Here is a 13,124-nt window from a genome sequence, read left to right on the forward strand (position 1 = left end):
GGATAGAGACCCAGAGACTCCCCAACTCTGGAATAGGGAACTACCCATACATGTCAAGCAGAGCACCTCTTTGGCCCTCTACAAAAGGAACTTTGACGATTGGATGGGAGATAAGAAATTCACCCCAGAGATCACATCAGTTACCCTGCTAGACAGGGGTCAAGGGAAGTAAATATTGTGAAAAGAAATAGCCAGGCAATTGTTATGGCTAGGCTTGTATAGGCCCTAGGGCTGATAGACTAGTACCAATCTATAAACTTATGAACAGGATTTCTTCCCTTTTTTGCACTTCATTGTTCCACTTACTCTACCTTGCCCATAGTGCTTGATAATCCCACTACAAAGTTCTGTCTAGCCAATACTCCTCTCTCATTTATTCCCTTGTTTTGTCCTATTACTAATTGTGAACAACATTTAATTATAAGTTTTTCATCTCCAAATACTCTTTTCCTTTTGTTCATCCACCTTCCTACCTCCTATTTCTCTTACTCTTAACTTCCATGGCTCTAAATAGTTAACTTTCCATTGGCTCTAAGGACCTTCCATCCGCAATGTCAAAATCTTCCCCCCACACTGACTCATTCACTTTCAGCATTCTTTTTCAATCTGTATCATATTTAGTAATCAAAATGTGTTTGTGACAAAGTATGCGTGCTATGTTTCTTTCAGATCCAGGATCCCTAATCCTGTCTGTTTTCCTGTAGCATTCTCTCTCAGCTAACGCTCAGGTGTTTCCTATCCCAAAAAAAAAAAAAATCCCTACATATTTGTTTCACCTTCTTTAATATTTTGGGTCCCTAAGCTTCCAGAATGTTTGTCCCACATAAATGAATTGTAGAATATTCCACATCTCTAGAAATAATACTCTTTAATCCATATCTAGATTAATCTCCTATTTTTGTATCTGCTGTAACTTTCATATAAATCTTTTCATAAATACGCTCTACAGAATCCTTTACCTCAGTACTAACCTAAACTGCCAGATATTATACTTGCTTCTCCTTTTCAATTCCTTTCTCTAGTGTTAACATTCCTTCTATGTTTCCTCTTTTCACTGTCTGCATTTTCCCTTTATCTTATATCCAGAAGCTTTTTTTATTTATTTTTATTTATTTACATTTGTTGACCGGGAGTGTCTGACTGGACGTAGGTCCATTTTCAGCAGAGGCCTGGGGAGAAAAGCTCCACAGTTAAAATAAACAGACAGTAGTTACATTGGATTACATAGCGATTAACAATTTAATATAGCAATTACTTATAACATATTTACAGATGAAGAACATAGTACAACAGTAGACAACTAGAATCTTTATCTGTGAAGTACATAACAGGCATTAACAAATGTAACAGTAAGAAGTTCCTACTGTATAATAAGTACTAGGCTTATGAGTATCTGAGCTTGCTATAATCAAGGTAGTTAGTGGAGTGGAAAGAAAGGTAGTGGTTGAAGCTTTCCCATACATTTCCAGAATATCCCAAAATAAATGCTTATCCTATTCCACTATTGTCATGATCATGAATAGCAACATATCTTCTGCATATAGAGCTATTTTTTCTCTTCTTTCCCAGATTCTGCTAAGAGTTGTATTTATATAATGTGAACAATAATGGAGAAAGGTGACATCCTTATCAATCTCTATCCTTTCTGATAGTCTCACTCTAACTTTAACTGCTGCATTCACTCCCTCATATAATTTACTTATCATAGTTATCTGTTTCTGTGGGAATCACTACCCTCTTATCACTTCAGACATATAATCACAACTTACTCTATTGAATGAATTTTCAGCATCCAGTGAGATTAATGTAAGCTTCTCTTCCTTTTCTTGTGCCTCATGTAAAATTAGCAATGTTTTAATTAAATTGTCAGTTGTCCTGCACCCCCCCTCCAAAACCGATTTGATCATCCTTAATTATCCTTTTCAAGATCTTATTCAAGGTATCTGTTTGGATTTGCATAAAAAAATTATAGTCATGGTTCAATATAGAGATAAGTTGTTATGATGAAGACTGCAACTGGTCTTTCTCCTCTTTACATATTCCTGCAATCATCTCCTTCTTCCATGACTAAAAATTGCATTAAACATCTTTTCCCATCTGGCCAAGACAATATATTTCTATAATTCCCAAGCCTCTATTGGAAGGCCATGACTACAGTGTTTGCCATCCTTCACCATACTCCCTCTTTATCAGCTTACCCGGTGCTTCTTTCTCAACTTCTTTTAATTGTTGAAACTCTGTAGTTACTCACTTGTCTTCATCTCTGCCCTTCTCCAGATACCCTACTGTAACCTGTCAATATAAGTCCTGGGAATTTTGTAAATATTGTTCTACTATATCTTTCAATTCTATTATTGTTTCCTCCTTATTCCCACTTCTGAGCCTTCAACTCCATCTTTCATCTCCTGTTGCCTCACTCTAATCAACAAAGCTTTTATTGCCTTTGGGTTCATACTGAAAAATATGTTCACCACCACATTCTTTTCTCCCACAACCTTCCACCATCTATTTTCTGTAGGTTTTGCTTTATCTTTAATTCTCTTTCCCTTAACCTGTGATTTCCATACATTCTTTCTGTAACAGAACCAAATATTTCATCCATTCCTTCTGGTGTTTACCCTGTAACCGTTTTTTCTCTCAAATGTTATATGGAGCCTTCCTTCTAATTTCTATTTTAATGTTGTCCTATGTTCCACCATCATCCTTCTCCTCCCCCTCTCTATTTCCTGCTTAATAATTCCTGCCAGACATTCCATATCTTTCTCTCTCTCTCTCTCTCCAGCCAATTGACAGGCAACCGTCATAGCGTATATAGCATCGATTTCTTTTTATGCCTAATTTTGAGACTAATCATTGCGTGATTTGAGTAAATAATAAGATCTAGCATAACTTCCATCACACTCTATGTATGTTCTGTGGAGACATGCCCTCTGTCTAGACTAGCCCAAGTACTATGTCTGGTGAAGGAGAAGGTGTAAATCTCATTTCACTCTCTCACATTCATCTTTGTCCACATAAACATTGCTGTAGACTTCACTTGGTCAGATAAAAGTCTTCCTTGTTTCATGATTTTTTACTTCACGCATCTTTATCCATCTGATCTCCTCATGTAATAATATTCCAGTCTCCAGCAAATACTAATCATCCTTCCTGAAATTCACTAATCTCTCCTAATATGTTTCTAAATATTCCTGTTCTTGTGCCCAGTGGTATATATACTGTTATTATCATGACTGTCACCCCTTCTACTATTGCCTTTACTCATGCAAACCTTCAATTAACTTCTAATGTTTCCATTATGTCTATTGGTCAAGTTTTCTTCAAGAGTATCACCACACCTTCTTCTTCTTCTTTTTTTTTTTTTTTGTTTCACCAGGCTGCAACTGTTACTGGTTTATATCCCTTTCCTTATAAACTAGTATGATCTGCATTATTCAGATGGGTTTTCTGTAAAGCAACCTACCTGGGGTTTGAACCTTCTTACACAGCCAAGTGTCCTCTCGCATTTACTTCTTTCTCCCAAGCCATTGATATTCCATGATTTAATCTCAGTAGTGTCCATCCTGTCTAGACCTTACATTTGTTTTTTTACTCTCCACCCATAGCATTATCCTTTTCCAACTGTTCTTTATCATATGCCCATACAGTTTTCAAGCTCTTTTTTTTTCTCCTTTAGAGCCTTTCTTTGTTTATATTAACCTATTTGCTCTCATTTTAGGATAGATTCCACCCCGTTATACCCACTCAAACCATATAAAAGTTGAAATACAGCACTTCCAATTTCAGAGCATCTTTTTGTCTGGGTGAGTCAGATTTAGTTCAAATCCCTTCTCTTGTTATAGCTATGACAATGTAATTGATAATGTAGAGTGTGCAGGCATCCTCCAATGCTTCCAAGTACTCATTTGGTGTTCACTCGCATCACAATCTCAAAAACTCCTTGTCTAGTTATGAAATCTTTCTAGTCATTTTGATTTTTTTTTTGCCCATCAGAGTGGCTATACACCATAACAGGAGTCTTATTGTTAACTATTTTTACATCCAACATACTATTAGGTTCTCTATAGCTTTAATCTTATGTTGTAACTGCCTAATCCTTTTCTAGCCTAGCTGACATCTATTACACAGGAATGTCTTTCACTGTAATCATTTTATTTCTATAGGGGATTCTAACTTAATTATCTTCAAATCATATTTCAGAGAAAAAGGTAGCCCTTCGGCATACATGTACTCACCATTTTAACGTCTGCTCATATCCCCTTCATCATCTCCCTGATGCTAGTTCATTACACAAATCTCTTCTTGCTAATCCACATGGCCATAATAAAACTTTTGTGCAGAATGCAAGGGGGCTGTTACTCATTGCTTATGTTGTCGCATGTTCCTTTTGCGAACAACTGTTCTTTCCCATGTTGTCACCATTTTGCTTTACGTTATACTCTTTGTACCACACATCATCATATGTCTGATCAGTCTTCTTCTTTTATCCTCATTTATCTATTTTTGTTTTGCTATCAGTTTTTCATGTGGAAAGAACCTTCCCTGCCCAGTGCAAATTTAAAAGCACATAATAGATGTAAAGCATATAAGTGTCAATAATTGTGACTATTATATTATTATCACTTACAAGTTAGGCAATGGCTGATAAACAAACTAGAACATACATCATAATACCCCCTCATGTTTTTAAGAAGTCCAATAAAATCTGTATTCACATTCCTTTCCATATATTTCCTCTACTTTTTAGATTCTGTAGAAATTCAGATTTGTCCCTTATATAACGATGGAGTAAATCCATTCCATTGACTTTAAGATTTAAGTATCCCCATCCTGCAGCCAGCTACATAAGAGCGTATATCCCAGAATCTATAGCAACATCACCAGGTAAGCAGAACATCAAAAAGAACAACATATATTTTCATCCTCCACATTGAACTACTAGCAGTTATCACACAAGAACAGTTTGTTTACTCCTCCTTCCTTCATTTCTTCTTAAAATTTTAATTAATGTAAACCAGTTAAGACAAGCGTTTGGCCATCTGCTTAATGTTAAAGTTTCCTCTGTTGTTTCAGTCTTTCCATTTAATCTTTTCTTCTTTTTCCTGCAGCTTCTTCTGTATCTGGAATAGAGAAATAACCTCCTTACCAACCTTGTGGGCTTCTTACCTTATTTTTTTCTTGTCACTTCTGTTTCTTTCCCCTGGGGTACATCCTCTGATTTGACAATCCTCAGGTTTACCAGCTTCCTTATAAAATCCAGAAACTCCTCTTGTTTAGCAAATGATCTTGTCATGCCTTGGGCAAAAATTCTTATTGTAGCCAAATACAGCAGTCTCCAGTGGAAACCCTTTTCTTTTCTGGCTTTGATGGTGGGAATCATTGCATTTCTCCTAGTTCTTGTCTCATAAGAGAAACTGTGCACGACAAACCCTACTGCATCCCCAATCTTCAATTTCTTCCCAGCTCAAAATAAAGTTTCAAGAGCCTTTCCTTCAGTTCAAATGTTTGCAATCTACTAATGATCAACCTGGAATCCTTATGCCCCACTTGATAAGGGAGCCATGAGGTATGATGTGCTCTCTCGCTATACATTTTGGGGAATACCAGACCACTTTTCTAATAGCTGTTTCACTAAAATCAAACAGTCCACTGCCTCATAACTCCTAGACAATCCTGATAATTTTATGCTTTTCCTTCTTAATTACTCTGTAAATTACACTGATTTTGCTGCCGTGGTGTTGCAGCAGTAGCATTGTTGCCTCACAGCAAGAGTTTCTCCTGTTGGATTCCTGGCTGGAGCGCGAGGAGTGCCTTCTGTGTGGAGTCTGCATGTCCTCCCCGCAGTTGGGTGGGCATTTGAAAGACATGCATAAATGAACATGCCTTTGAAGGTTGAACGTTGAGCTGGCACCTTGGCATTCATGAAAATCTACTGCCAATAATTAGTGGACCGGAGTTCCGCTGTGGCGACCCCTAACCAGGAAAAGCCAAAAGACAACAACAACACTGATTTTGCTGCTAAGCAATCTAATCATGCTTCAGACACATCCAGTCTTATTTCAGCTTCATATTCTAGGCCAATGGGTCTTAAATAACTGCTATCTGTTCATTAAGGCCATTGATTACTTCAAGTCTCAGCTTATGTCTTTTTCACGTCTTTCATTTCTGTCTATATGGTTTCCAAGTTAACCTTACTTTTTGTTGCTGAGACTCTGTCTCCCTTTTCCTCTGCATGTTTTCTATCCATTCACAACACCTTTTTCCCATTTTCCACATGGGGTTAGGGTGTCACCTCAATAGTGACAATAATCTAGAGCCAATGTTTCATAAATATTCTGTCTGGATTTTTTGAGGTTGTTTTAGACATGGACACACTCCTCACATCTCATTTTTCTTGGGAACCTAAGAATTTACAACAACGTGAACAAAGTGTTTTCCCCACTGACTTATTGCAAGAGAGCAATGGCAGGATGCTGTTAAAAAGACCATAGCCATACAGTAAGTTCACTTATCCACAACATCTGTAGCCAGCCTGATTGAGACATCTTGAGACAGTATAAGAATTGCCTCATGCTGCCAGATGATCATCTTTACTCAAATAGCATAACACAGTGTTTGAGGGATGTACAAATATAATATCCTTGGAGGCATAAATCTCACACATAGTTAACTCAGACACCAAAATCATCAATAGCAGATCTCACATTGCACCTCTTCAAGGCCATCACAATACACACAATTCATCATATGCTAAGGTTCTAAAGATTAATTTACCTAAAGCTGAAATGCCTCCAAAATACAATACCTGCATAATGCACACTCAGCAAGTTAGGCCTACTTCCTCACATAACACAAGGAGTCCCAAAGTGACAGATGCTGAGCCAGTGAGGCAGGCTCTACCCAACCAAACATTTTTGCTATAGGTGACTTCATTGTAAGACATGCAGATGTGACTCACACCAGGCTGATCAAGGAAAGAGTGATGGTTAGTTATTTGTCTGCCAGGATCTGTCAGATCATGCATGCACTCAAGTCCTTGAACAACAAGTACCAGTATGAATCTGTCATAATTCATGCCCGTGTCAATGACTTGAGGGGTACCTCCCTGGAATATATGAAGGGAGACATGATGGAGCTCTCAGGTTATATATCCAAGGCCGTTATGAGCCTAGCATTCAGCAGCATTCTATCTTCTACAAGAATGATGCCATGATACAAGCAAAACATAATCGACTTCAACATCTGACTTAGTTTTTGGTGTCACACAAAGAGGGTCCAATATTTGTCATCCTGTGGGGATATGATCAACAGACTCCACTGCTTTGCTGGGTATGGCTTGCATCTGTCCCCTCTTGGATTTCAATTATTAGCAAATAAATTGCACACCTCCATGGTGCATTTTTTAGACAATGCCAAGTTGATAAACTTACCAACATAATGAAATAAAAAAGGAAAATATGCAGGTATTACTGATCAATACTAGAATACTAGATAAATACTACTGCCTTTAAGGCTGGAGACAGAGACACTTTGTAAAAAGCCAGGGACAACTTGAACAAAAGTGTGAGAGTAGCAAAATGGGCCTACAGTCTGAAAATAGAGACACCTCACTGCCCAGACAGCTGTGGAGAGAGGTCCAAAACATCACAGACTATAAGCCACCATCCACGTATTGTGACGACAACCCAGACTTTTTAAACAAGCTAAATATCTACTTCAATAGATCTGAGGAATCAAATAGAACCTCACCAAAGAGACTACCCACCAGTGCAGATGCCACATCACTATGCCTCAACTTGGAAGAGGTACGCAGGAATCTACATAGGGTTCACCTGGGCAATGTAGATGGTCCGGATATGATCCCAGGGAGGCTACTTAAAATTGTGCTGATCAGCTGATACCAGTCTTCACAAACATTTTCAATATATCTCTCAGACAGGAAATAGTGCCTAAATGCTTCATGACCACCAACATCATCCCTCTGCTAAAGAAACCATCTCCAGCATCATTAAATGATAACCGGCCCACTTGCACTTATTTCAGTAGTGATAAAGTGTTTTGAAAAAATGGTCAAGGATCACATGACATCCTTCCTACCTGCTACATTTGATCCTTTACAATTTGGATTCAGGCCAAATCATTCTACTGCAGATGTCATAGCCTTAACACTTCATCTCACCTTGGATGACCTGGAAAATAAGGACTATTACGTACCCATGCTGTCATAGACTTCAGCTCTGCCTTCAATATGACAATTCTACAATAATTGCTGTCTAAGCAGAGTAATCTAGGCATAGAAAACAAAATATACAACTGGATCCTTGACTTTCTGACCGAAAGGTTACAAATAGTTCAAGCTCAAAAACATCATTCAAACATCATCACCCTAAACAGTGGGTTCCCACAAAGTCATGTACTCAGTCCAATTCTTTTCACAATTATAACAGAAGACTAAACAGCTATGCATCAGTCTAACAGTCATCAAATTTGCAAATGACATCACAGTAATCGGCCTTATCAAGAAGAAAGATGGGGACCTACAGGAAGGAGGTGAACCAACTTGTTCATTGGTACACTGAGAAAAGCTTAGCACTAAATGCTGGGGAAACGAGAACAATCATCATCAATTTTAGGAAGGAAAATTAGCCATGCACCCCTATCACCATCACTGGTGCCACAGTGAAGAGAGTAAATCGCACCAGATTCCTAGGGGTATGTATCTCATAAGACCTAAAATTGGACCAGAAACACTTCCTACCTTATAAAGAGAGCCCAACAACATCTCAACTTCCTTAGGAGACTGCACAGAGCTACCCTCCCACCTGCACAGAGCTAATCTCCCACCTGCACAGAGCTAACCTCCCACCTGCACAGAGCTAACCTCCCCCCACAGGTCCTACTTACCTTCTACAGAGCCACGATTGAGAGTGTACTGACAAACAACATTATTGCCTGCTATGGAAATTGCTCTCAAGCTTATCAGAAGGCACTGGATAAGATAGTTAAACAGGCTACAAAAATTACTAGCTCCAACCTTCAATCTCTACAGGACATGCATTCAAACAGATGCTATGGTAAAGTGCGAAAACTATTGAGGGATATACACCATCTGGCTTATGGACTGTTCAGACTCCTGCCAACAAGGAAGTGCTACAGAATCATTAGATGCAGGACATCCAGATTCCATAACAAAAAAGTAATAAACCACACTGGCAGTACAAACAGACCCGGTTTATTGATAGTACAGGTTCATCGGTGCTATCAATAAACAGGGGTCCATTTGTACTACCGGTGTGGTTTTACTTTTTTATTTTCAGTTTCAAACGTTTTTTTTCTGTCGGTGGTTTTCTTTGTGTTCAGCTTCCATAACAGCTTCTTCCCACATGCTATCAGACTGCTGAACTACAAACCCATAGCCTAACCTGCTAAATGGGTAAAACATTTTTTATGTGCAATATGTCATTGTTATTTACATAACTCTCTACATACCTCACATTATAAGTCTCTATCTGCACCATGAAAACTGTAAACTGTAAACTGTAAACTGTAAATGTATGGCATATATTGGCTGTGGGTAGGGTTTTTTTTGCATGTGCTCATGCTCAAACTCAACTACTAAACAACTTACCAACAATAATTTACTCACCCCAACCCAGCATGGCTTTTGCCAGACTCCCAGTATACCACAGCCCTACGTTCTCTTATTGTAACTGTGAATAAAGCTTTGGACACTGGTCTCTTAACATCAGTGGTCTTACTTGACCTATCCAAAGCCTTCAACACAGTGTCACATGCCAAGTTAATACAACAACTATCAACAGTAGGATGCTCCACCCATACCATTACCTGGTTTAACAATTACCTTAACAATAGGCAATGATCTGTGAGATGGCAAAATACTGTATCTGGCTACCTGACTAATAATACAGGGGTTCCCCAAGGTTCATTTCTTGGACCACTGCTTTTCAATATATTTATAAATAGTCTCCGCACAACCTCTCTTCAGAGCTCAATCATCCAGTACGCAAATGATTCAACTATCATATCCTCCTCTAACAATTTCTGAAATCTTTGCAAAATTACACAAAATGCTTTCACATCAATAGAATTATGGATTCTAAGAGGCACAATTACTTCTGAATCCTAAAAAATCCACGTTACTAGTCTTCTCACCCAAGCCAGTACCTCAAAATTTTAAAATCTTTTCTCAAAACTGAAATAGAAGTTATGTCCTCTGCAAAACTTCTAAGTGTTACCATAGATAATAAAGTCTCAGTTGAACAGCACATGCTCAGCGCAATAAAAAAACTCACTTTAAATTAGGCAAACTTTACAGGCAAATGACCTATATAGATTCTCCCACAAAAGTAAAACCAGCAAACTCTATCTTACTCCCCTCCCTTCTCTATGGCTCCCCAATTTTCACAAATCTTCGCACATTCCTAAGTACTAAGTTGCAATCATGCTACTACAAAATAGCCACTTTTGCCTGCTTTCTAACCAACTACACACACACTACTGTCAAGCCATTCAAACACTGAATTGGCTGGACTTCCCCCCCATTACCTTCAGTATACACATGTTCATAATTTAACATTTCACACTGAAAACTGCCCTACACTTGCAGATGCCATACAAATTTACATCCCCTCCAGAGGCTTAAGATAACAGACATCTTCTATGAGTGTCCAAACCCAAAAAGAGATCGGGACAATGTTTATATTCTTATGCCATAGCAAAACTTTGGAATGACCTACCCCCATCTATCACACTTCTTGATTCTTTGAACACCTTCAAAAACAGCTTAAGAAACCACTTTCTCAAAAGCCAAACTGACTTCTGTCCCCAAATCAATAGACCTCCTCCTTAGAGTATTCTTAGTACCCTGCTGTTTCCACGTGTCTTCATACCCATTTTTTAACTCTGCCACATATCGTATGTAGCGATTCTACTGTCTTACCCTCTCTCCTAAAAAAAAAAAAAATCTAAATGACTGCTGTATACCATGTTATTATGATTTATCCAAACTTTGTCATTTTCCCAACTGCATACAATTCCTTAGCCTGTTTCATTACTAATTTTACATTGTATATGACTAAACTATATATGTTCTCTTTGTTGTAAAACTATAATTTGCAACTCTGCGTAAAATAAATTTAACTTGTAGCTTTTCTCCCCGGGCCTCCACTGAAAATGGATTTCTGACCTAGTGGACTTTCCCAGTCAAAAAATGTCAATAAGTAAATAAATGTGTACCTCTTTATTTATAGTACTGTTTGTTATATGTCCTTATATTTCTACTTAGTCTGTTCTTGTATTTGTTTTGCTTCTGCTGTAAAAAGCTTTCATTTTTTTTTATTTTTAGTATCTTATTTTTATTTTTAGTATTTTTAAATTGTTATTAATTTAATCTGTCTTTTTTCTGTAAACTGTTATTTTTATGGTACGAGCCTGAGAATTTAAATTTTGTGCAGTGATATGCACTTTTTCCTCTGTGTTGATCCGTATCACAAAGTTTACTTTGACTATGTATTTTACTATAAGCTTAAATAAAAAATGGTGCCCCCTACAAGTCCTTCTCAGACTAGAAAAGACTGACATCTGTGCAGTGACTGAGAAATGGTTTAAAATGGTGGACAGCACTCAGCTGCACATTGTTTTAATGTCACATTTAGGCCAGCTGCTGCACAGGAGGGGAAAAAGGTAGAAATCTCTCAAACTGCATACAGAAGACACTCGCATTAAGGCTGGTAAAGTAGCATAATGCACACAAGTTCTTCATGGTCAAAGAAACATCAGAAAGGTCATGTACTATATATTAACTAGCTATAGAACTACCTGTATGACACAGGAAAGCCACAATACCTATCTACAGGACCTAGAATCGCTCAGTGTTAAACCTGGTGCCATTTTCCTAGGTGATCTAAACTATCCAGCTATAAACTGAGAGGTCTGCAACACCACTAGTGCACGAGGACAGGGATCCCTGGACTTTGTTAATACAAATGCCCTGGAACAATTAGAGTACCCACTAGGAGGAATAACATCTTAGATCTTACCACTGCTAATATAGGAGCATTTTGCACTGTCCCCTGTATATCTCTATCACTTGTTAGGGCTGACCATATAACAGGCTCCTTCAAAATAATATTGAAACCAGAGATCTCTTCTATCCAAGGGACCTTTATAAATTTCTTTAAGACATATTAAGGGAGGACCTTCAACAGACCCAGGCAATTATAGATCCATAAGTCTGATCAGCCTCATTTGCAAAGACATGGAATGACGTATCATGGAATTAATCAATCAGGACACAAGGAACCTCTAAATACTGAACATGTCACAATTTTGATTAATCAAGGGCAGGTCAAGGTTAATCAGCCTGGTGATTTTTTTTCAAAAGGTCACAAATGCAGTGGATGAAGGCAAAACTGTACACACCTCATACTTCAAGCTGGCAAACCAGAAGTGCTAAATAAACTGGGAAATAAAGCCCTATGACACCTGAAATGCCAATTGGCTCATAGATGCACATAATCAAAATGGGTGAAGTTACCTCTACAAAAAGACCCATCACCACTGGAGTTCCCCCAGAGTTCTCTGCAGCTACACTCATTCTACTGAATAAGGCAGGACTTCCCACAGACCCACATAATTACAAACCCAAAAGACTGATGAGGCTCATTTGCAAAGCCATGGAAAGACTTATCAGAGGAACTAATCCATCAGTACATAGGGATCCTCCAAACACTGGACTCAAAAAAATATGGATTCTTCAAGAGCAGGTCATGCTTACTCATCCTGGTGAATTTTTTTGAAAAGGTCGCCAAAGCAATGGTTGAAGGTAAAATGTACACATCACATACCACAACCTGGCCAAAGCTTTTGACAAACAACCCCATTTAGGCACAGTTGAAATGCTAAAGAGATGGATATAAACCCCTATGCCACCCAATGCATTGCCAACTTCCTCACAGTTAGGAAGAAAGAAGTTAAAATAGAGAAAATTACCCCCACAAAGAGACCAGTCACCAGAGCAGATCATACTGATCTATGTCAGGACCTTTTCTGAAGTAAAAGAAAATCCAAAAGGGCTCTGGATGACTAAGTTTGCAGAAGGCTGC

The sequence above is a fragment of the Protopterus annectens genome, chromosome 5.part0, assembly GCF_019279795.1.
Source record: "Protopterus annectens isolate FY-2018-M chromosome 5.part0, PAN1.0, whole genome shotgun sequence".
Classification (NCBI taxonomy): Eukaryota; Metazoa; Chordata; order Ceratodontiformes; family Protopteridae; genus Protopterus; species Protopterus annectens.